Source organism: Pseudophryne corroboree, chromosome 1 (assembly GCF_028390025.1).
Source record: "Pseudophryne corroboree isolate aPseCor3 chromosome 1, aPseCor3.hap2, whole genome shotgun sequence".
Taxonomy (NCBI): Eukaryota; Metazoa; Chordata; class Amphibia; order Anura; family Myobatrachidae; genus Pseudophryne; species Pseudophryne corroboree.
The window spans coordinates 1006518541-1006540013 of NC_086444.1; the positions used below are offsets into that span (position 1 = coordinate 1006518541).

General features: G+C 37.7%; 6 non-coding genes across 6 annotated transcripts; all 6 read right to left on the reverse strand.

Moving 5' to 3' along the window:
- Nucleotides 1-8983: 8983 nt before the first annotated feature.
- On the reverse strand, nt 8984-9061 carry TRNAS-GGA (transfer RNA serine (anticodon GGA)). The gene has a single exon. It is a non-coding gene; the product is annotated as a tRNA-Ser (tRNA).
- A 1583-nt stretch (nt 9062-10644) lies between these two features.
- Nucleotides 10645-10716, reverse strand: TRNAC-GCA (transfer RNA cysteine (anticodon GCA)). The gene has a single exon. It is a non-coding gene; the product is annotated as a tRNA-Cys (tRNA).
- A 1583-nt stretch (nt 10717-12299) lies between these two features.
- Nucleotides 12300-12371, reverse strand: TRNAC-GCA (transfer RNA cysteine (anticodon GCA)). The gene has a single exon. It is a non-coding gene; the product is annotated as a tRNA-Cys (tRNA).
- A 3238-nt stretch (nt 12372-15609) lies between these two features.
- On the reverse strand, nt 15610-15681 carry TRNAC-GCA (transfer RNA cysteine (anticodon GCA)). The gene has a single exon. It is a non-coding gene; the product is annotated as a tRNA-Cys (tRNA).
- A 747-nt stretch (nt 15682-16428) lies between these two features.
- Nucleotides 16429-16500, reverse strand: TRNAC-GCA (transfer RNA cysteine (anticodon GCA)). Its single transcript has one exon. It is a non-coding gene; the product is annotated as a tRNA-Cys (tRNA).
- Nucleotides 16501-18084: 1584 nt separating this feature from the next.
- Nucleotides 18085-18156, reverse strand: TRNAC-GCA (transfer RNA cysteine (anticodon GCA)). The gene has a single exon. It is a non-coding gene; the product is annotated as a tRNA-Cys (tRNA).
- Between the last annotated feature and the right edge of the window lie 3317 nt (nt 18157-21473).

Sequence of the window (21473 nt, forward strand, 5' to 3'; positions counted from 1 at the left end):
TCTACTGTCAAGGTTCTATGCACTGTACGGTACACATACAATTCTATAGCAGGGCAAACTCAATTGAAATGGCTACCACCTGTGACTCCTAGCTCCATGGAGGCACTCGGCTATGGAGCAAGTAACAGCACAGATTTTGCAGGCTACGGGGCAATGCTGAATGAGCGTCAGAATTCCCTAGCTAAAATACACAGGGGTGATAGGGATAAGCGAGGTCAATGCACATAACAATACATCGCAAAGTTCCCCATGGTTTTGATTATGCCTTTTCTTTGAACACGGTATTTTCCACTGCCTCGCCCTACCCCATCCCACTTTCCCCTTCCCCCCTGGGAGCCTGCAAAGTACATGCAGTAGACAGGGAGGGAGTTCCGATCAGGTTACAAGACATGTGCAAAAGTATACTACTGTATGTAGGAAAATCCACCGCCCACTCTGATTTATGTGAAACCTGTGTGCACCCTTCCATTGAATGTATAACAAAGAAAAAAATAATAATAAAGTGAATGTTACAGGAGCACATTAAAAAAAAGGTTGGCACTTCCTTCCCATTGGTGTTGGTTTATGCCTTAGGGGACTCGGACGCTAATATTTGTATTTCAAGAGCACGGTATTTTCCACCGCCTCTCCATACCCCCATCGCCCTTCCCCCCTGGGAGCCTGCACAGGTCATGCAGTGGACAGGGAGGGAGTTCAGGTTAGGTACAATACACAAATGTCGACGATCTACAGTACTGTGTTGCTCAGTTAGTTACGTCGGAATACACTGATTTATACTCATTACCGCTGTGTATTTGTATATAGCGGAATGAATCGCTGCTGCAGATTTACTTTGATTTATGTGAAACCTATGTGCACCCTTTCATTGAATGTATAACAAAGAAAAAACAAAAATAAAGTGCATGTTATGGGAACATATAAAAAAAAAGGTTGGCACTTTGGGACTCTCAGCGTGGGAGGTGGGAGCCTTTATCGCTAGGTTGGTATGGAAGGGGAGACAATTAGCCACCGGAGGGTACCAACCCCAAGTTTCTGTGACCCCCACAAGGCTCATGGCAAGCGTCGGAACCCATGGTGGGTCTGAATTAACGGGCCCATTATAGTCTAAGGGAAAATGGGTCCACTTTGCATACTGATATCTCTGGTTCTGGGTGTAACAGAGACTCAGGACTGGTACCATACAAAAGAGGAGACTCTTGGCTTTCAGGGCAGACCAACCACTAGTTGATGTGACACTGGAAAGGGAAACGGAAAGCAACCGTGTATCGGGTCCCCTCCAGTTGTCCGCCTAGCTTGCACAGGATGCAGGGTTTCTGGCTAGATAGGAAATACTGTACAGAAATGCTAAGCATGGTAATTTGACATCCAGGAACATAGGGAGGAGTTTTTATCTCTCTCCATTATACTTAGAAAAATTACACTTGCCACTGTACGTTACAAGCTGTTCGTGCTAATTAGTACACTAGTAGAACATACTGTACAGAGATACTAAGGACAGTGATTTGGCATCCACGAATTTAGGGAGGAGCTTTAATCTCTCTCCATTGTAATCTCTCCTGGTATAATGGAGAGAGATAAAAGCTCCTCCCTAAATTCCTGGGTGCCAAATTACAGTCTTTAATATCTCTGTATTCTATGTTCTACTAGTGTACTAATTAGCATGAACAGCTTGTAACGTACAGTGGCAAGTTTAATATTTCTATGTATAATGGAGAGAGATACAAGCTCCTCTGTAAGTTCCTAGATGCCAAAAACACCGTCCCTAGTATCTCTGTACAGTATGTTCTACTAGTGTACTAATTAGCACAAACAGCTTTTAACTGAATGCCAAATCACCGCACTTAGTATCTCTGTACAGTATGTCCTATTAGGGTACTAATTAGCACGAACAGCTTGTAACGTACATGGCAGGTTTAATCTTTCTATGTATAATGGAGAGAGATAAAAACTCCTCAGTAAGTTCCTGGATGCCAAATCACCGTACTTAGTATCTCTGTACAGTATGTTCTACTAGTGTACTAATTAGCACAAACAGCTTTTAACTGAATGCCAAATCAACGCACTTAGAATCTCTGTACAGTATGTCCTATTAGGGTACTAATTAGCACGAACAGCTTGTAACATACATGGCAGGTTTAATCTTTCTATGTATAATGGAGAGAGATAAAAACTCCTCAGTAAGTTCCTGGATGCCAAATCACCGTACTTAGTATCTCTGTACAGTATGTTCTACTAGTGTACTAATTAGCACAAACAGCTTTTAACTGAATGCCAAATCACCGCACTTAGAATCTCTGTACATTATGTCCTTTTAGGGTACTAATTAGCACGAACAGCTTGTAACGTACATGGCAGGTTTAATCTTTCTATGTATAATGGAGAGAGATAAAAGCTGCTCAGTAAGTTCCTGGATGCCAAATCACCGTACTTAGTATCTCTGTACAGTATGTTCTATTAGGGTACTAATTAGCTGTTCATGCTAATTAGTACCCTAATAGAAAATACTATACAGAGATACTAAAGACGGTGATTTGGCAACCAGGAACTTATGGAGGAGCTATTATCTCTCTACATTATACATAGAAAGATCAAACCTGCCACTGTACGTTACAAGCTGCTCGTGCTAATTAGTACACTAGAAGAACATGCTGTACAGAGATACTACGGACAGTGATTTGGCATTCACGAACTTAGGGAGGAGCTTTTATCTCTCTCCATTATACGTATAAAGATTACAATGGAGAGAGATAAAAGCTCCTCCCTAAGTTCCTGGATGCCAAATCACTGTACTTAGTATCTCTGTACAGTATGTTCTACTAGTGTACTAATTAGCACGGACAGCTTGTAATGTACAGTGGCAAGTTTAACCTTTCTATGTATAATATAGAGGGATAAAAGCTCCTCCCTAAGTTCCTGGTTGCCAAATCACTGTCCTTAGTATCTCTGTATAGTATTTTCTATTAGGGTACTAATTAGCACGAACAGCTTTTATCTGAATGCCAAATCACCGTACTTAGTATCTCTGTACAGTAAGTTCTATTAGGGTACTAATTAGCACGGACAGCTTGTAACGTACAGCGACAAGTTTAATATTTCTATGTTAAATGGAGAGAGATAAAAGTTCCTCTGGAAGTTCCCAGATGCCAAATCACCATCCTTAGTATCTCTGTACAGTATGTTCTACTAGTGTACTAATTAGCACGAACAGGTTTTAACTGGATGCCAAATCACCATACGTAGTATCTCTGTACAGAATGTTCTATTAGGGTACTAATTAGCACGAACAGCTTGTAACGTACAGCGGCAAGTTTAATCTTTCTATGTATAATGGAGAGATAAAAGCTCCTCAGTAAGTTCCTGGATGCCAAATCACCGTACTTAGTATCTCTGTACAGTATGTTCTATTAGGGTACTAATTAGCTGTTTGTGCTAATTAGTACCCTAATAGAAAATATTATGCAGAGATACTAAGGATGGTGATTTGGCAACCAGGAACTTAGGGAGGAGCTTTTATCTCTCTATATTATACATAGAAAGATTAAAATTGCCACTGTATGTTACAAGCTGTTCGTGCTAATTAGTACACTAGTAGAACATACTGTACAGAGATACTAAGTACAGTGATTTGGCATCCACAAACTTAGAGAGGAGCTTTAATCTCTCCATTGTAATCTTTCTAAGTATAATGGAGAGAGATAAAAGCTCATCCCTAAATTCCTGGATGCCAAATTACTGTCCTTAGTATCTCAGTACAGTATGTTCTACTAGTGTACTAATTAGCATGAACAGCTGTTTTACCGGATGCCAAATCACCGTACTTATTAGCTCTGTACAGTATGTTCTATTAGGGTACTAATTAGCACGAACAGCTTGTAACGTAGAGCGGCAAGTTTATTCTTTCTATGTATAATGGAGAGAGATAACAGTTCCTCCCTAAGTTCCTGGATGCCAAATCACCGTCCTTAGTATCTCTGTACAGTATGTTCTATTAGGGTACTAATTAGCTGTTCATGCTAATTAGTACCCTAATAGAAAATACTATACAGACATACTAAGGACGGTGATTTGGCATCCAGGAACTTACTGAGGAGCTTTTATCTCTCTCCATTATACATAGAAAGATTAAACTTGCCGCTGTACGTTACAAGCTGTTCTTGCTGATTAGTACCCTAATAGAACATACTGTACAGAGATACTAAGTACGGTGATTTGGCATCCAGTTAAAAGCTGTTCGTGTTAATTAGTACACTAGTAGAACATACTGTACAGAGATACTAAGGACGGTGACTTGGCATCCAAGAACTTAATGAGGTGCTTTTATCTCTTCATTATACATAGAAAGATTAAACTTGCCACTGTACGTTACAAGCTGTTCGTGCTAATTAGTACACTAGAAGAACATAATGGGGACTTGGACTCATACAGTACTTGCATTTCAAAAGCACAGTATTTTCCACCGCCTCCCGCTAGCCCATCACCCTTCCCCCCTGGGATCCTGCACAGGTCATGCAGTAGACAGGGAGGGAGTTATTCACATAAACCAGGGCAAAGATGCAGGAGCAGTTGTACTGTTAAGGTTCTATGCACCATACGGTACACATACAATTCTGTAGCAGGGCAGATTCAATTGAAATGGCTACCGCCTGTGACTCCTCGCCTAATGGAGGCCCTCAGCTATGGAGCAAGTAACAGCACAGATTTGGTAGGTCACGGGGCAATGCTGAAGGAGCATCAAAATCCCCTAGCTAAAATACACAGGGGTGATAGGGATAAGTGAGGTCTTTGCACATAACGATACACCGCAAAGTTCCCCATGGTTTTGATTATGCCTTTTCTTTAAACACGGTATTTTCCACTGCCTCACCCTACCCCCATCCCACTTTCCCCTTCCCCCCTGGGAGCCTGCAAAGTACATGCAGTAGACAGGGAGGGAGTTCCGATCAGGTTACAAGACATGTGCAACAGTATACTACTGTATGTAGGAAAATCCCCCGCCCACTCTGATTTATGTGAAACCTGTGTGCACCCTTCCATTGAATGTATAACAAAGAAAAAAAATGATAAAGTGAAGTCACGGGAACACATAAAAAAAGGTTGGCACTTTGGGACTCTCAGCATGGAAGGTGGGAGCCTTCATCGCTAGATTGGTATGGAAGGGGAGACAATTAGCTACCGGAGGGTTCCAATCCCAAGTTTCTGTGACCCCCACAAGGCTCATGGCAAGCGTCGGAACCCATGGTGGGTCTGAATTAACGTGCCCATTATAGTCTATGGGAAAATGTGTCCACTTTGCGTACTGATATCTCTGGTTCTGGGTGTCCCAGAGACTCAGGACTGGTACCATACAAAAGAGGAGACTCTTGGCTTTCGGGGCAGGCCAACCACTAGTTTATGTGACACTGGAAGGGAAACGGGAAGCAACCGTGTTTCGGGTCCCCTCCAGTTGTCCGCCTAGCTTGCACAGGATGCAGGGTTTCTGGCTAGATAGGAAATACTGTACAGAAATGCTAAGCATGGTAATTTGACATCCAGAAACATAGGGAGTAGTTTTTATCTCTCTCCATTATATTAGAAAAATTACACTTGCCACTGTACGTTACAAGCTGTTCGTGCTAATTAGTACACTAGTAGAACATACTGTACACAGATACTAAGGACAGTGATTTGTCATCCACGAATTTAGGGAGGAGCTATAATCTCTCTCCATTGTAATCTTTCTAAGTATAATGGAGAGAGATAAAAGCTCCTCCCTAAATTCCTGGATGCCAAATTACTGTACTTAGTGTCTCTGTACTCTATGTTCTACTAGTGTACTAATTAGCATGAACAGCTTGTAACGTGGAGTGGCAAGTTTAATCTTTCTATGTATAATGGAGAGAGATAAAAGCTCCTCAGTAAGTTCCTAGATGCCAAATCACCGTCCTTAGTATCTCTGTACAGTATTTTCTACTTGTGTATTAGTTAGCACGAACAGCTTGTAACGTACAGTTGCAAGTTTATTCTTTCTATGTATAATGGAGAGAGATAAAAGCTCCTCTGAAAGTTCCTAGATGCCAAATCACCATCCTTAGTATATCTGTACAGTATGTTCTACCAGTGTACTAATTAGCATGAACAGCTGTTTTACCGGATGCCAAATCACCGTACTTAGTATCTCTGTACAGTATGTTCTATTAGGGTACTAATTAGCTGTTTGTGCTTGTTCACGGGAACACATAAAAAAAAAGGTTGGCACTTCCTTCCCATTGGTGTTGGTTTATGCCTTAGGGGACTCAGACGCTCGCATTTGTAAAGCACAGTATTTTCCACCACCTCCTGCTAGCCCATCGCCCTTCCCCCCTGGGAGCCTGCACAGATCATGCAGTGGACAGGGAGGGAATTCAGGTCCTGTGCAATACACAAACGCCGAAGATCTACAGTACTGTTTTGCTCACTCAGAATACACTCATTTCTACTCATTACCGCTGTGTAGATGCATTTAGCGTAAAGAATCGCTCCTGCAGATCTACTCTGATTTATGTGAAACTTGTGTGCATCCTTCCATTGGATGTATTAGAGAGAAAAAAAAAGATTAAAGTGAATGTCACGGGAACACATAAAAAAAAAGGTTGGCACTTCCTTCCCATTGGTGTTGGTTTATGCCGTAGGGGACTCGGACGCTCATATAATTGCATTTCAAAGGCACAGTATTTTCCATCGTCTCCCCCTACCCCCATCGCCCTTCCCCCCGGGAGCCTGCACAGATCATGCAGTAGACAGGGAAGGAATTCAGGTCCTGTGCAATACACAAACGCCGAAGATCTACTGTACTGTTTTGCTCAATTCGTTGCGTCAGAATACACTCATTTCTACTCATTGCCGCTGTGTAGTTGCATTTAGCGTAAAGAATCGCTCCTGCAGATGTACTCTGATTTATATGTAACTTGTGTGCACCTTTCCATTGATTGACTTACAATGAAAATAAAATAATACAGTATATTATTACAATTAAAAAAAAAAGGCACATCAGGTCTCGAACCCTGGACCCCCAACGTGGGAGGTGGGAACCTTCATTGCTAGCCCACGACACCTCATGAGAGATTCCCAATTTCATGTGTAAAAGTACAGCAAACAGCGCCCGGCCCCCTCCCCATTGGTGTTGGTTTATGCCTTAGGGGACTCAGACGCTCGCATTTGTAAAGCACGGTATTTTCCACCGCCTCCCGCTAGCCCACCATTCCCATTATGCCTTAGGGAACTCAGGCGCTCATGTACTGTACATGTATTTTAAAAGCACAGTATAGGTCACCATCTTTTTCCACCGCCTCCCGTTACGCCTACAGTATTAACATTACAGTCGTCACTGACCAATTGCCAGAGCTGTAGATCAATCCGCCACTATACTGTACGATCGAAAGTACTGGATTAGTAGAGCATTAGCCACCCAGTGGTGGAGATGTGTAATGCATGCTGAGTATCTAGAATCGCCTCAACGCGCCTGCCTGTGATTAAACTCAGCTATCGCCTTAGCGTGCCTAAACGTCCGTCTTGGCGGAGAATCGGACAAGATAAAGGTGGCTACATCTGTACTGCAGGTATAATCTGTGAGCATGCTCAAAAAGAAACTTTGATCATCCTAAAGTTCCACTATAGTTAGTGCTAGTCAGAGTAGGATTTATTGAAATCCAGTTGTGACATTGTTTATTGGAAGCAAAACTGATCTGAAATACAAATTGTTACCAAACCAATATTAATAATTTCTGAAAATTATTTAATCATGGTACATTTTTGCTAAGAAAATAAAATATTTGAATTTTGGGTCAGTGGGCTCAGATGTTCTGAATGCATGTATGCCTTATGGACTAATTGCAAAATCAGTCGGAGTTGAAAACATGGCTGTACCAAATAATTTTGAATTCTGCCATGTTAATGCCCAATACTCCCTTATTTATCAAAGTTAGTTAGGAATAAAGCATTCATCCTTCATGTACAGTTATTTTATGCTGTATAATTCTCTATCAAAAGTAGCTGTAAAAACATGCCACTGATACTGTACTTTCCTGAGGTAAAGTATTAAGTTGAAATGTCAACATTTTTTGTTGCCTGACTGCCACTTGAGTATGTTTTTACATTACTTGAGTCCCAAACGAGGTATAGACTGCTATACATTAAAAACAAATTATAGGGGGCACCTGGATTTGAACCAGGGACCTCTCGACATGCACTCAAATGCTCAACAACTGATTTATACCCCCTGGTCTTTCTAACTATAAGACCATACACATTGCAGCCTTGATGTAAAGGTTACTGTACTGTATTTCTTGTCCTGCAGGAGGTGAAGATGAGTCTGTTTCTTTATGGTAAAGGTTTGGAGTTATTAGTCAGGGCATAAATAGAGAGTTTACATACTGTAGGTATAATCTGTGAGCATGTTTAAAAAGAAACTTTGATCATCCTAAAGCTCCACTATTGGTCGTGCTAGTCAGAGTAGTATATATTGAAATCCAGTTATGACATTGTTTTATGGAAGCCAAAGAGAACTAAAATACAAATTGTCACTAAACCAATATTAATACTTTCTGAAAACTAACTGATTGAGATACATTTTGGTAATAAAATAAAATATTTGATTTTTTGGTCAGTGGGCTCAGATGTTCTGAATGAATGTATGCCTTATGGACTAATTGCAAAATCAGTATGAGTTCAAAACATGGCTGCACCAAAAAAATTGTAATTCTGCCATGTTAATGCCCAATACTCCCTTATTTATCAAAGTTAGTTAGGAATAAAGCATTCATCCTTCATGTATAGTGATTTTATCCTGTATAATTCTCTATCAAATTAGCAGTCAAAACCTGCCACTGATACTGTACTTTCCTGAGGTAAAGTATTAAGTTGACATTTCAACATTTTTTGTTGCCTGACTGCCACTTGTGTATGTTTTTACATTACTTGAGTCCCAAACGAGGTATAGACTGCAAAGTGATGCTATACATTAAAAGCAAGTAATATGGGGCACCCGGATTTGAACCAGGGACCTCTCGATCTCCAGTCGAATGCTCTACCACTGAGCTATACCCTCTGCTCTTTCTCATTACAAGCACATACACATTGCAGCCTTGATGTAAAGGTTACTGTACTGTATTTCTTGTCCTGCAGGAGGTGAAGATGAGTCTGTTTCTTTATGGTAATGCTTTGGAGTTATTAGTCAGGGCATAAATAGAGAAATCACATACTGCAGGAATAATCTGTGACCATGCTCAAAAAGAAACTTTGATCATCATAAAGTTCCACTATAGTTAGTGCTAGTCAGAGTAGGATATATTGAAATCCAGTTGTGACATTGTTTTATGGGAGCAAAACTGAACTAAAATACAAATTGTTACCAAACCAATATTAATAATTTCTGTAAACTATTTTATCGTGGTACATTTTTGCTAAGAAAATAAAATATTTGATTTTTGGGTCAGTGGGCTCAGATGTTCTGAATGCATGTATGCCTTATGGACTAATTGCAAAATCAGTCGGAGTTGAAAACATGGCTGTACCAAATAATTTTGAATTCTGCCATGTTAATGCCCAATACTCACTTATTTATAAAAGTTAGTTAGGAATAAAGCATTCATTCTTTATGTACAGTTATTTTATGCTGTACAATTCTCTATCAAAAATAGCTGTAAAAACCTGCCACTGATACTGTACTTTCCTGAGGTAAAGTATTAAGTTGAAATGTCAAAAATTTTTGTTGCCTGATTGCCACTTGAGTATGTTTTTACATTACTTGAGTCCCAAACGAGGTATAGACTGCAAAGGGACGCTATACATTAAAAGCAAATTACAGGGGGCACCTGTATTTGAACCAGGGACCTCTCGACATGCACTCGAAAGCTCAACAACTGATTTCTACCCCCTGGTCTTTCTAACTATAAGCCCATACACATTGCAGCCTTGATGTAAAGGTTACTGTAGTGTATTTCTTGTCCTGCAGGAGGTGAAGATGAGTCTGTTTCTTTATGGTAAAGCTTTGGAGTTATTAGTCAGAGCACATTAGAGAGTTTACATACTGTAGGTATAATCTGTGAGCATGTTTAAAAAGAAACTTTGATCATCCTAAAGCTCCACTATTGTTCGTGCTAGTCAGAGTAGTATATATTGAAATTCAGTTGTGACATTGTTTTATGGAAGCCAAAGAGAACTAAAATACAAATTGTCACTAAACCAATATTAATAATTTCTGAAAACTAACGGATTGAGATACATTTTGGTACTAAAATAAAATATTTGATTTTTAGATCAGTAGGCTCAGATGTTCTGAATGCATGTATGCCTAATGGACTAATTGCAAAATCAGTATGAGTTCAAAACATGGCTGCACCAAAAAAATTGTAATTCTGCCATGTTAATGCCCAATACTCCGTTATTAATCAAAGTTAGTTAGGAATACAGCATTCATACTTCATGTATAGTGATTTTATCCTGTATAATTCTCTATCAAATTAGCAGTCAAAACCTGCCACTGATACTGTACATTCCTGAGGTAAAGTATTAAGTTGACATTTCAACATTTTTTGTTGCCTGACTGCCACTTGAGTATGTTTTTACATTACTTGAGTCCCAAACGAGGTATAGACTGCAAAGTGATGCTATACATTAAAAGCAAGTAATAGGGGGCACCCGGATTTGAACCAGGGACCTCTCGATCTGCAGTCGAATGCTCTACCACTGAGCTATACCCCTGCGCTTTCTTACTATAAACATATACACATTGCAGCCTTGATGTAAAGGTTACTGTACTGTATTTCTTGTCCTGCAGGAGGTAAAGATGAGTCTGTTTCTTTATGGTAATGCTTTGGAGTTATTAGTCAGGGCATAAATAGAGAGTTCACATACTGCAGGTATAATCTGTGAGCATGCTCAAAAAGAAACTTTGATCATCCTAAAGTTCCACTATAGTTAGTGCTAGTCAGAGTAGGATTTATTGAAATCCAGTTGTGACATTGTCTTATGGAAGCAAAACTGATCTAAAATACAAATTGTTACCAAACGAATATTAATAATTTCTGAAAACTATTTTATCATGGTACATTTTTGCTAAGAAAATAAAATATTTGAATTTTGGGTCAGTGGGCTCAGATGTTCTGAATGCATGTATGCCTTATGGACTAATTGCAAAATCAGTCGGAGTTGAAAACATGGCTGTACCAAATAAATTTGAATTCTGCCATGTTAATGCCCAATACTCACTTATTTATCAAAGTTAGTTAGGAATAAAGCATTCATCCTTCATGTACAGTTATTTTATGCTGTATAATTCTCTATCAAAAGTAGCTGTAAAAACCTGCCACTGATACTGTACTTTCCTGAGGTAAAGTATTAAGTTGAAATGTCAACATTTTTTGATGCCTGACTGCCACTTGAGTATGTTTTTACATTACTTGAGTCCCAAACGAGGTATAGACTGCAAAGGGACGCTATACATTAAAAGAAAATTATAGGGGGCACCTGGATTTGAACCAGGGACTTCTCGACATGCACTCGAATGCTCAACAACTGATTTATACCACCTGGTCTTTCTAACTATAAGACCATACACATTGCAGCCTTGATGTAAAGGTTACTCTACTGTATTTCTTGTCCTGCAGGAGGTGAAGATGAGTCTGTTTCTTTATGGTAAAGGTTTGGAGTTATTAGTCAGGGCATAAATAGAGAGTTTACATACTGTAGGTATAATCTGTGAGCATGTTTAAAAAGAAACTTTGATCATCCTAAAGCTCCACTATTGTTCATGCTATTCAGAGTAGTATATATTGAAATCCAGTTGTGACATTGTTTTATGGAAGCCAAAGAGAACTTAAATACAAATTGTCACTAAACCAATATTAATAATTTCTGAAAACTAACTGATTGAGAAACATTTTGGTAATAAAATAAAATATTTGATTTTTAGGTCAGTGGGCTCAGATGTTCTGAATGCATGTATGCCTTATGGACTAATTGCAAAATCAGTATGAGTTCAAAACATGGCTGCACCAAAAAAATTGTAATTCTGCCATGTTAATGCCCAATACTCCCTTATTTATCAAAGTTAGTTAGGAATAAAGCATTCATCCTTCATGTATAGTGATTTTATCCTGTATAATTCTCTATCAAATTAGCAGTCAAAACCTGCCACTGATACTGTACTTTCCTGAGGTAAAGTATTAAGTTGACATTTCAACATTGTTTGTTGCCTGACTGCCACTTGAGTATGTTTTTACATTACTTGAGTCCCAAACGAGGTATAGACTGCAAAATGATGCTATACATTAAAAGCAAGTAATAGGGGGCACCCAGATTTGAACCAGGGACTTCTCGATCTGCAGTCGAATGCTCTACCACTGAGCTATACCCCCTGCTCTTTCTTACTATAAGCACAAACACATTGCAGCCTTGATGTAAAGGTTACTGTACTGTATTTCTTGTCCTGCAGGAGGTGAAGATGAGTCTGTTTCTTTATGGTAATGCTTTGGAGTTATTAGTCAGGGCATAAATAGAGAGTTCACATACTGCAGGTATAATCTGTGAGCATGCTCAAAAAGAAACTTTGATCATCCTAAAGTTCCACTATAGTTAGTGCTAGTCAGAGTAGGATATATTGAAATCCAGTTGTGACATTGTTTTATGGAAGCAAAACTGATCTAAAATACAAATTGTTACCAAACCAATATTAATAATTTCTGAAAACTATTTTATCGTGGTATATTTTTTCTAAGAAAATAAAATATTTGATTTTTGGGTCAGTGGGCTCAGATGTTCTGAATGCATGTATGCTTTATGGACTAATTGCAAATCAGTCGGAGTTGAAAACATGGCTGTACCAAATAATTTTGAATTCTGCCATGTTAATGCCCAATACTCCCTTATTTATCAAAGTTAGTTAGGAATAAAGCATTCATCCTTCATGTACAGTTATTTTATGCTGTATAATTCTCTATCAAAAGTAGCTGTAAAAACCTGCCACTGATACTGTACTTTCCTGAGGTAAAGTATTAAGTTGAAATGTCAACATTTTTTGTTGCCTGACTGCCACTTGAGTATTTTTTTACATTACTTGAGTCCCAAACGAGGTATAGACTGCAAAGGGACGCAATACATTAAAAGCAAATTATATTGGGCACCTGGATTTGAACCAGGGACCTCTCAACATGCACTCGAATGCTCAACAACTGATTTATACCCCCTGGTCTTTCTAACTATAAGACCATACACATTGCAGCCTTGATGTAAAAGTTACTGTACTGTATTTCTTGTCCTGCAGGAGGTGAAGATGAGTCTGTTTCTTTATGGTAAAGCTTTGTAGTTATTAGTCAGGGCATAAATAGAGTTTACATACTGTAGGTATAATCTGTGAGCATGTTTAAAAAGAAACTTTGATCATCCTAAAGCTCCACTATTGTTCGTGCTAGTCAGAGTAGTATATACTGAAATCCAGTTGTGACATTGTTTTATGGAAGCCAAAGAGAACTAAAATACAAATTGTCACTAAACCAATATTAATAATTTCTGAAAACTAACTGATCGAGATACATTTTGGTAATAAAATAAAATAATAGACTTTTAGGTCAGTGGGCTCAGATGTTCTGAATGCATGTATGCCTTATGGACTAATTGCAAAATCAGTTAGAGTTCAAAACATGGCTGCACCCAAAAAATTGTAATTCTGCCATGTTAATGCCCAATACTCCCTTATTTATCAAAGTTAGTTAGGAATAAAGCATTCATCCTTCATGTATAGTGATTTTATCCTATATAATTCTCTATCAAAAGTAGCAGTCAAAACCTGCCACTGATACTGTACTTTCCTGAGGTAAAGTATTAAGTTGACATTTCAACATTTTTTGTTGCCTGACTGCCACTTGAGTATGTTTTTACATTACTTAAGTCCCAAACGAGGTATAGACTGCAAAGTGATGCTATACATTAAAAGCAAGTAATAAGGGGCAACCAGATTTGAACCAGGGACCTCTCAATCTGCAGTTGAATGCTATACCACTGAGCTATACCACCTACTCTTTCTAACTAAAAGCACAAACACATTGCAGCCTTGATGTAAAGGTTACTGTACTGTATTTCTTGTCCTGCAGGAGGTGAAGATGAGTCTGTTTCTTTATGGTAATGCTTTGGAGTTATTAGTCAGGGCATAAATATAGAGTTCACATACTGCAGGAATAATCTGTGAGCATGCTCAAAAAGAAACTTTGATCATCCTAAAGTTCCACTATAGTTAGTGCTAGTCAGAGTAGGATATATTGAAATCCAGTTGTGACATTGTTTTATGGAAGGAAAACTGAACTAAAATACAAATTGTTACTAAACCAATATTAATAATTTCTGTAAACTATTTTATCGTGGTACATTTTTGCTAAGAAAATAAAATATTTGATTTTTGGGTCAGTGGGCTCAGATGTTCTGAATGCATGTATGCCTTATGGACTAATTGCAAAATCAGTCGGAGTTGAAGACATGGCTGTACCAAATAATTTTGAATTCTGCCATGTTAATGCCCAATACTCCCTTATTTATCAAAGTTAGTTAGGAATAAAGCATTCATCCTTCATGTACAGTTATTTTATGCTGTATAATTCTCTATCAAAAGTAGCTGTAAAAACCTGCCACTGATACTGTACTTTCCTGAGGTAAAGTATTAAGTTGAAATGTCAACATTTTTTGTTGCCTGATTGCCACTTGAGTATGTTTTTACATTACTTGAGTCCCAAACGAGGTATAGACTGCAAAGGGACGCTATACATTAAAAGCAAATTATAGGGGGCACCTGTATTTGAAACAGGGACCTCTCGACATGCACTCGAAAGCTCAACAACTGATTTATACCGTCTGGTCTTTCTAACTATAGGCCCATACACATTGCAGCCTTGATGTAAAGGTTACTGTACTGTGTTTCTTGTCCTGCAGGAGGTGAAGATGAGTCTGTTTCTTTATGGTAAAGCTTTGGAGTTATTAGTCAGAGCACAAATAGAGAATTTACATACTGTAGGTATAATCTGTGAGCATGTTTAAAAAGAAACTTTGATCATCCTAAAGCTCCACTATTGTTCATGCTATTCAGAGTAGTATATATTGAAATCCAGTTGTGACATTGTTTTATGGAAGCCAAAGAGAACTAAAATACAAATTGTCACTAAACCAATATTAATACTTTCTGAAAACTAACTGATTGAGATACATTTTGGTAATAAAATAAAATATTTGATTTTTAGGTCAGTGGGCTCAGATGTTCTGAATGCATGTATGCCTTATGGACTAATTGCAAAATCAGTATGAGTTCAAAACATGGCTGCACCAAAAAAATTGTAATTCTGCCATGTTAATGCCCAATACTCCCTTATTTATCAAAGTTAGTTAGGAATAAAGCATTCATCCTTCATGTATAGTGATTTTATCCTGTATAATTCTCTATCAAATTAGCAGTCAAAACCTGCCACTGATACTGTACTTTCCTGAGGTAAAGTATTAAGTTGACATTTCAACATTTTTTGTTGCCTGACTGCCACTTGAGTATGTTTTTACATTACTTGAGTCCCAAACGAGGTATAGACTGCAAAATGATGCTATACATTAAAAGCAAGTAATAGGGGGCACCCAGATTTGAACCAGGGACCTCTCGATCTGCAGTCGAATGCTCTACCACTGAGCTATACCCACTGCTCTTTCTCACTATAAGCACAAACACATTGCAGCCTTGATGTAAAGGTTACTGTACTGTATTTCTTGTCCTGCAGGAGGTGAAGATGAGTCTGTTTCTTTATGGTAAAGCTTTGGAGTTATTAGTCAGGGCATAAATAGAGTTTACATACTGTAGGTATAATCTGTGAGCATGTTTACATGGAAACTTTGATCATCCTAAAGCTCCACTATTGTTCGTGCTAGTCAGAGTAGGATATATTGAAATCCAGTTGTGACATTGTTTTATGGAAGCCAAAGAGAACTAAAATACAAATTGTCACTAAACCAATATTATTAATTTCTGAAAACTAACTGATCGAGATACATTTTGGTAATAAAATAAAATATTTGATTTTTAGGTCAGTGGGCTCAGATGTTCTGAATGCATGTATGCCTTATGGACTAATTGCAAAATCAGTATGAGTTCAAAACATGGCTGCACCAAAAAAATTGTAATTCTGCCATGTTAATGCCCAATGCTCCCTTATTTATCAAAGTTAGTTAGGAATAAAGCATTCATCCTTCATGTATAGTAATTTTATCCTATATAATTCTCTATCAAAAGTAGCAGTCAAAACCTGCCTCTGATACTGTACTTTCCTGAGGTAAAGTATTAAATTGACATTTCAACATTTTTTGTTGCCTGACTGCCACTTGAGTATGTTTTTACATTACTTGAGTCCCAAACGAGGTATAGACTGCAAAGTGATGCTAAAAGCAAGTAATAGGGGGCACCTGGATTTGAACCAGGGACCTCTCGATCTGCAGTCGAATGCTTTACCACTGAGCTATAACCCCTGTGCTTTCTTGCTCTAAACACATACACATTGCAGCCTTGATGTAAAGGTTACTGTACTGTATTTCTTGTCCTGCAGGAGGTGAAGATGAGTCTGTTTCTTTATGGTAATGCTTTGGAGTTATTAGTCAGGGCATAAATAGAGAGTTCACATACTGCAGGTATAATCTGTGAGCATGCTCAAAAAGAAACTTTGATCATCCTAAAGTTCCACTATAGTTAGTGCTAGTCAGAGTAGGATTTATTGAAATCCAGTTATGACATTGTCTTATGGAAGCAAAACTGATCTAAAATACAAATTGTTACCAAACGAATATTAATAATTTCTGAAAACTATTTTATCATGGTACATTTTTGCTAAGAAAATAAAATATTTGAATTTTGGGTCAGTGGGCTCAGATGTTCTGAATGCATGTATGCCTTATGGACTAATTGCAAAATCAGTCGGAGTTGAAAACATGGCTGTACCAAATAAATTTGAATTCTGCCATGTTAATGCCCAATACTCACTTATTTATCAAAGTTAGTTAGGAATAAAGCATTCATCCTTCATGTACAGTTATTTTATGCTGTATAATTCTCTATCAAAAGTAGCTGTAAAAACCTGCCACTGATACTGTACTTTCCTGAGGTAAAGTATTAAGTTGAAATGTCAACATTTTTTGTTGCCTGACTGCCACTTGAGTATGTTTTTACATTACTTGAGTCCCAAACGAGGTATAGACTGCAAAGGGATGCTATACATTAAAAGCAAATTATAGGGGGCACCTGGATTTGAAACAGGGACTTCTCGACATGCACTCGAATGCTCAACAACTGATTTATACCCCCTGGTCTTTCTAACTATAAGACCAAACACATTGCAGCCTTGATGTAAAGGTTACTGTACTGTATTTCTTGTCCTGCAGGAGGTGAAGATGAGTCTGTTTCTTTATGGTAAAGGTTTGGAGTTATTAGTCAGGGCATAAATAGAGAGTTTACATACTGTAGGTATAATCTGTGAGCATGTTTAAAAAGAAACTTTGATCATCCTAAAGCTCCACTATTGTTCGTGCTAGTCAGAGTAGTATATATTGAAATCCAGTTGTGACATTGTTTTATGGAAGCAAAAGAGAACTAAAATACAAATTGTCACTAAACCAATATTAATAATTTCTGAAAACTAACTGATTGAGATACATTTTGGTAATAAAATAAAATATTTGATTTTTAGGTTAGTAGGCTCAGATGTTCTGAATGCATGTATGCCTAATGGACTAATTGCAAAATCAGTATGAGTTCAAAACATGGCTGCACCAAAAAAATTGTAATTCTGCCATGTTAATGCCCAATACTCCCTTATTTATCAAAGTTAGTTAGGAATAAAGCATTCATCCTTCATGTATAGTGATTTTATCCTGTATAATTCTCTATCAAATTAGCAGTCAAAACCTGCCACTGATACTGTACTTTCTTGAGGTAAAGTATTAAGTTGACATTTCAACAATATTTGTTGCCTGACTGCCACTTGAGTATGTTTTTACATTACTTGAGTCCCAAACGAGGTATAGACTGCAAAATGATGTTATACATTAAAAGCAAGTAATAGGGGGCACCCAGATTTGAACCAGGGACCTCTCGATCTGCAGTCGAATTCTCTACCACTGAGCTATACCCACTGCTCTTTCTCACTATAAGCACAAACACATTGCAGCCTTGATGTAAAGGTTACTGTACTGTATTTCTTGTCCTGCAGGAGGTGAAGATGAGTCTGTTTCTTTATGGTAATGCTTTGGAGTTATTAGTCAGGGCATAAATAGAGAGTTCACATACTGCAGGTATAATCTGTGAGCATGCTCAAAAAGAAACTTTGATCATCCTAAAGTTCCACTATAGTTAGTGCTAGTCAGAGTAGAATATATTGAAATCCAGTTGTGACATTGTTTTATGGAAGCAAAACTGAACTAAAATACAAATTGTTACCAAACCAATATTAATAATTTCTGAAAACTATTTTATCATGGTATATTTTTTCTAAGAAAATAAAATATTTGATTTTTGGGTCAGCGGGCTCAGATGTTCTGAATGCATGTATGCCTTATGGACTAATTGCAAAATCAGTCGGAGTTGAAAACATGGCTGTACCAAATAATTTTGAATTCTGCCATGTTAATGCCCAATACTCCCTTATTTATCAAAGTTAGTTAGGAATAAAGCATTCATCCTTCATGTACAGTTATTTTATGCTGTATAATTCTCTATCAAAAGTAGCTGTAAAAACCTGCCACTGACACTGTACTTTCCTGAGGTAAAGTATTAAGTTGAAATGTCAACAGTTGCCTGACTGCCACTTGAGTATGTTTTTACATTACTTGAGTCCCAAACAAGGTATAGACTGCAAAGGGACGCTATACATTAAAAGCAAATTATACGGGGCACCTGTATTTGAAACAGGGACCTCTCGACATGCACTCGAATGCTCAACAACTGATTTATACCCCCTGATCTTTCTAACTGTAAGACCATACACATTGCAGCCTTGATGTAAAAGTTACTGTACTGTATTTCTTGTCCTGCAGGAGGTGAAGATGAGTCTGTTTCTTTATGGTAAAGCTTTGGAGTTATTAGTCAGGGCATAAATAGAGTTTACATACTGTAGGTATAATCTGTGAGCATGTTTACATGGAAACTTTGATCATCCTAAAGCTCCACTATTGTTCGTGCTAGTCAGAGTAGTATATATTGAAATCCAGTTGTGACATTGTTTTATGGAAGCCAAAGAGAACTAAAATACAAATTGTCACTAAACCAATATTATTAATTTCTGAAAACGAACTGATCGAGATACATTTTGGTAATAAAATAAAATATTTGATTTTTAGGTCAGTGGGCTCAGATGTTCTGAATGCATGTATGCCTTATGGACTAATTGCAAAATCAGTATGAGTTCAAAACATGGCTGCACCAAAAAAATTGTAATTCTGCCATGTTAATGCCCAATGCTCCCTTATTTATCAAAGTTAGTTAGGAATAAAGCATTCATCCTTCATGTATAGTGATTTTATCCTATATAATTCTCTATCAAAAGTAGCAGTCAAAACCTGCAACTGATACTGTACTTTCCTGAGGTAAAGTATTAAGTTGACATTTCAACATTTTTTGTTGCCTGACTGCCACTTGAGTATGTTTTTACATTACTTGAGTCCCAAACGAGGTATAGACTGCAAAGTGATGCTATACATTAAAAGCAAGTAATAAGGGGCAACCGGATTTGAAGCAGGGACCTCTCAATCTGCAGTTGAATGCTATACCACTGAGATATACTACCTGCTCTTTCTAACTATAAGCACATACACATTGCAGCCTTGATGTAAAGGTTATTGTACTGTATTTCTTGTCCTGCAGGAGGTGAAGATGAGTCTGTCTCTTTATGGTAATGCTTTAGAGTTATTAGTTAGGGCATAAATAGAGAGTTCACATACTGCAGGTATAATCTGTGAGCATGATCAAAAATAAACTTTGATCATCCTAAAGTTCCACTATAGTTAGTGCTAGTCAGAGTAGGATTTATTGAAATCCAGTTGTGACATTGTTTATTGGAAGCAAAACTGATCTAAAATACAAATTGTTACCAAACGAATATTAATAATTTCTGAAAACTATTTTATCATGGTACATTTTTGCTAAGAAAATAAAATATTTGAATTTTGGGTCAGTGGGCTCAGATGTTCTGAATGCATGTATGCCTTATGGACTAATTGCAAAATCAGTCGGAGTTGAAAACAAGGCTGTACCAAATAATTTTGAATTCTGCCATGTTAATGCCCAATACTCCCTTATTTATCAAAGTTAATTAGGAATAAAGCATTCATCCTTCATGTACCGTTATTTTATGCTGTATAATTCTCTATCAAAAGTAGCTGTAAAAACCTGCCACTGATACTGTACTTTCCTGAGGTAAAGTATTAAGTTGAAATATCAACATTTTTTGTTGCCTGACTGCCACTTGAGTATGTTTTTACATTACTTGAGTCCCAAACGAGGTATAGACTGCAAAGGGACGCTATACATTAAAAGCAAATTATAGGGGGCACCTGGATTTGAACCAGGGACCTCTCGACATGCACTCGAATGCTCAATTACTGATTTATACCCCCTGGTCTTTCTAACTATAAGACCATACACATTGCAGCCTTGATGTAAAGGTTACTGTACTGTATTTCTTGTCCTGCAGGAAGTGAAGATGAGTCTGTTTCTTTATGGTAAAGGTTTGGAGTTATTAGTCAGGGCATAAATAGAGAGTTTACATACTGTAGGTATAATCTGTGAGCATGTTTAAAAAGAAACTTTGATCATCCTAAAGCTCCACTATTGTTCATGCTAGTCAGAGTAGTATATATTGAAATCCAGTTGTGACATTGTTTTATGGAAGCCAAAGAGAACTAAAATACAAATTGTCACTAAACCAATATTAATACTTTCTGAAAACTAACTGATTGAGATACATTTTGGTAATAAAATAAAATATTTGATTTTTAGGTCAGTGGGCTCAGATGTTCTGAATGCATGTATGCCTAATGGACTAATTGCAAAATCAGTATGTGTTTAAAACCTGGCTGCACCAAAAAAAATGTAATTCTGCCATGTTAATGCCCAATACAACCTTATTTATCAAAGTTAGTTAGGAATAAAGCATTCATCCTTCATGTATAGTGATTTTATCCTGTATAATTCTCTATCAAATAACAGTCAAAACCTGCCACTGATACAGTACTTTCCTGAGGTAAAGTATTAAGTTGACATTTCAACATTTTTTGTTGCCTGACTGCCACTTAAGTATGTTTTTACATTACTTGAGTCCCAAACGAGGTATAGACTGCAAAGTGATGCTATACATTAAAAGCAAGTAATAGGGGGCACCCGGATTTGAACCAGGGACCTCTCGATCTGCAGTCTAATGCTATACACCTGCTCTTTCTCACTATAAGCACATACA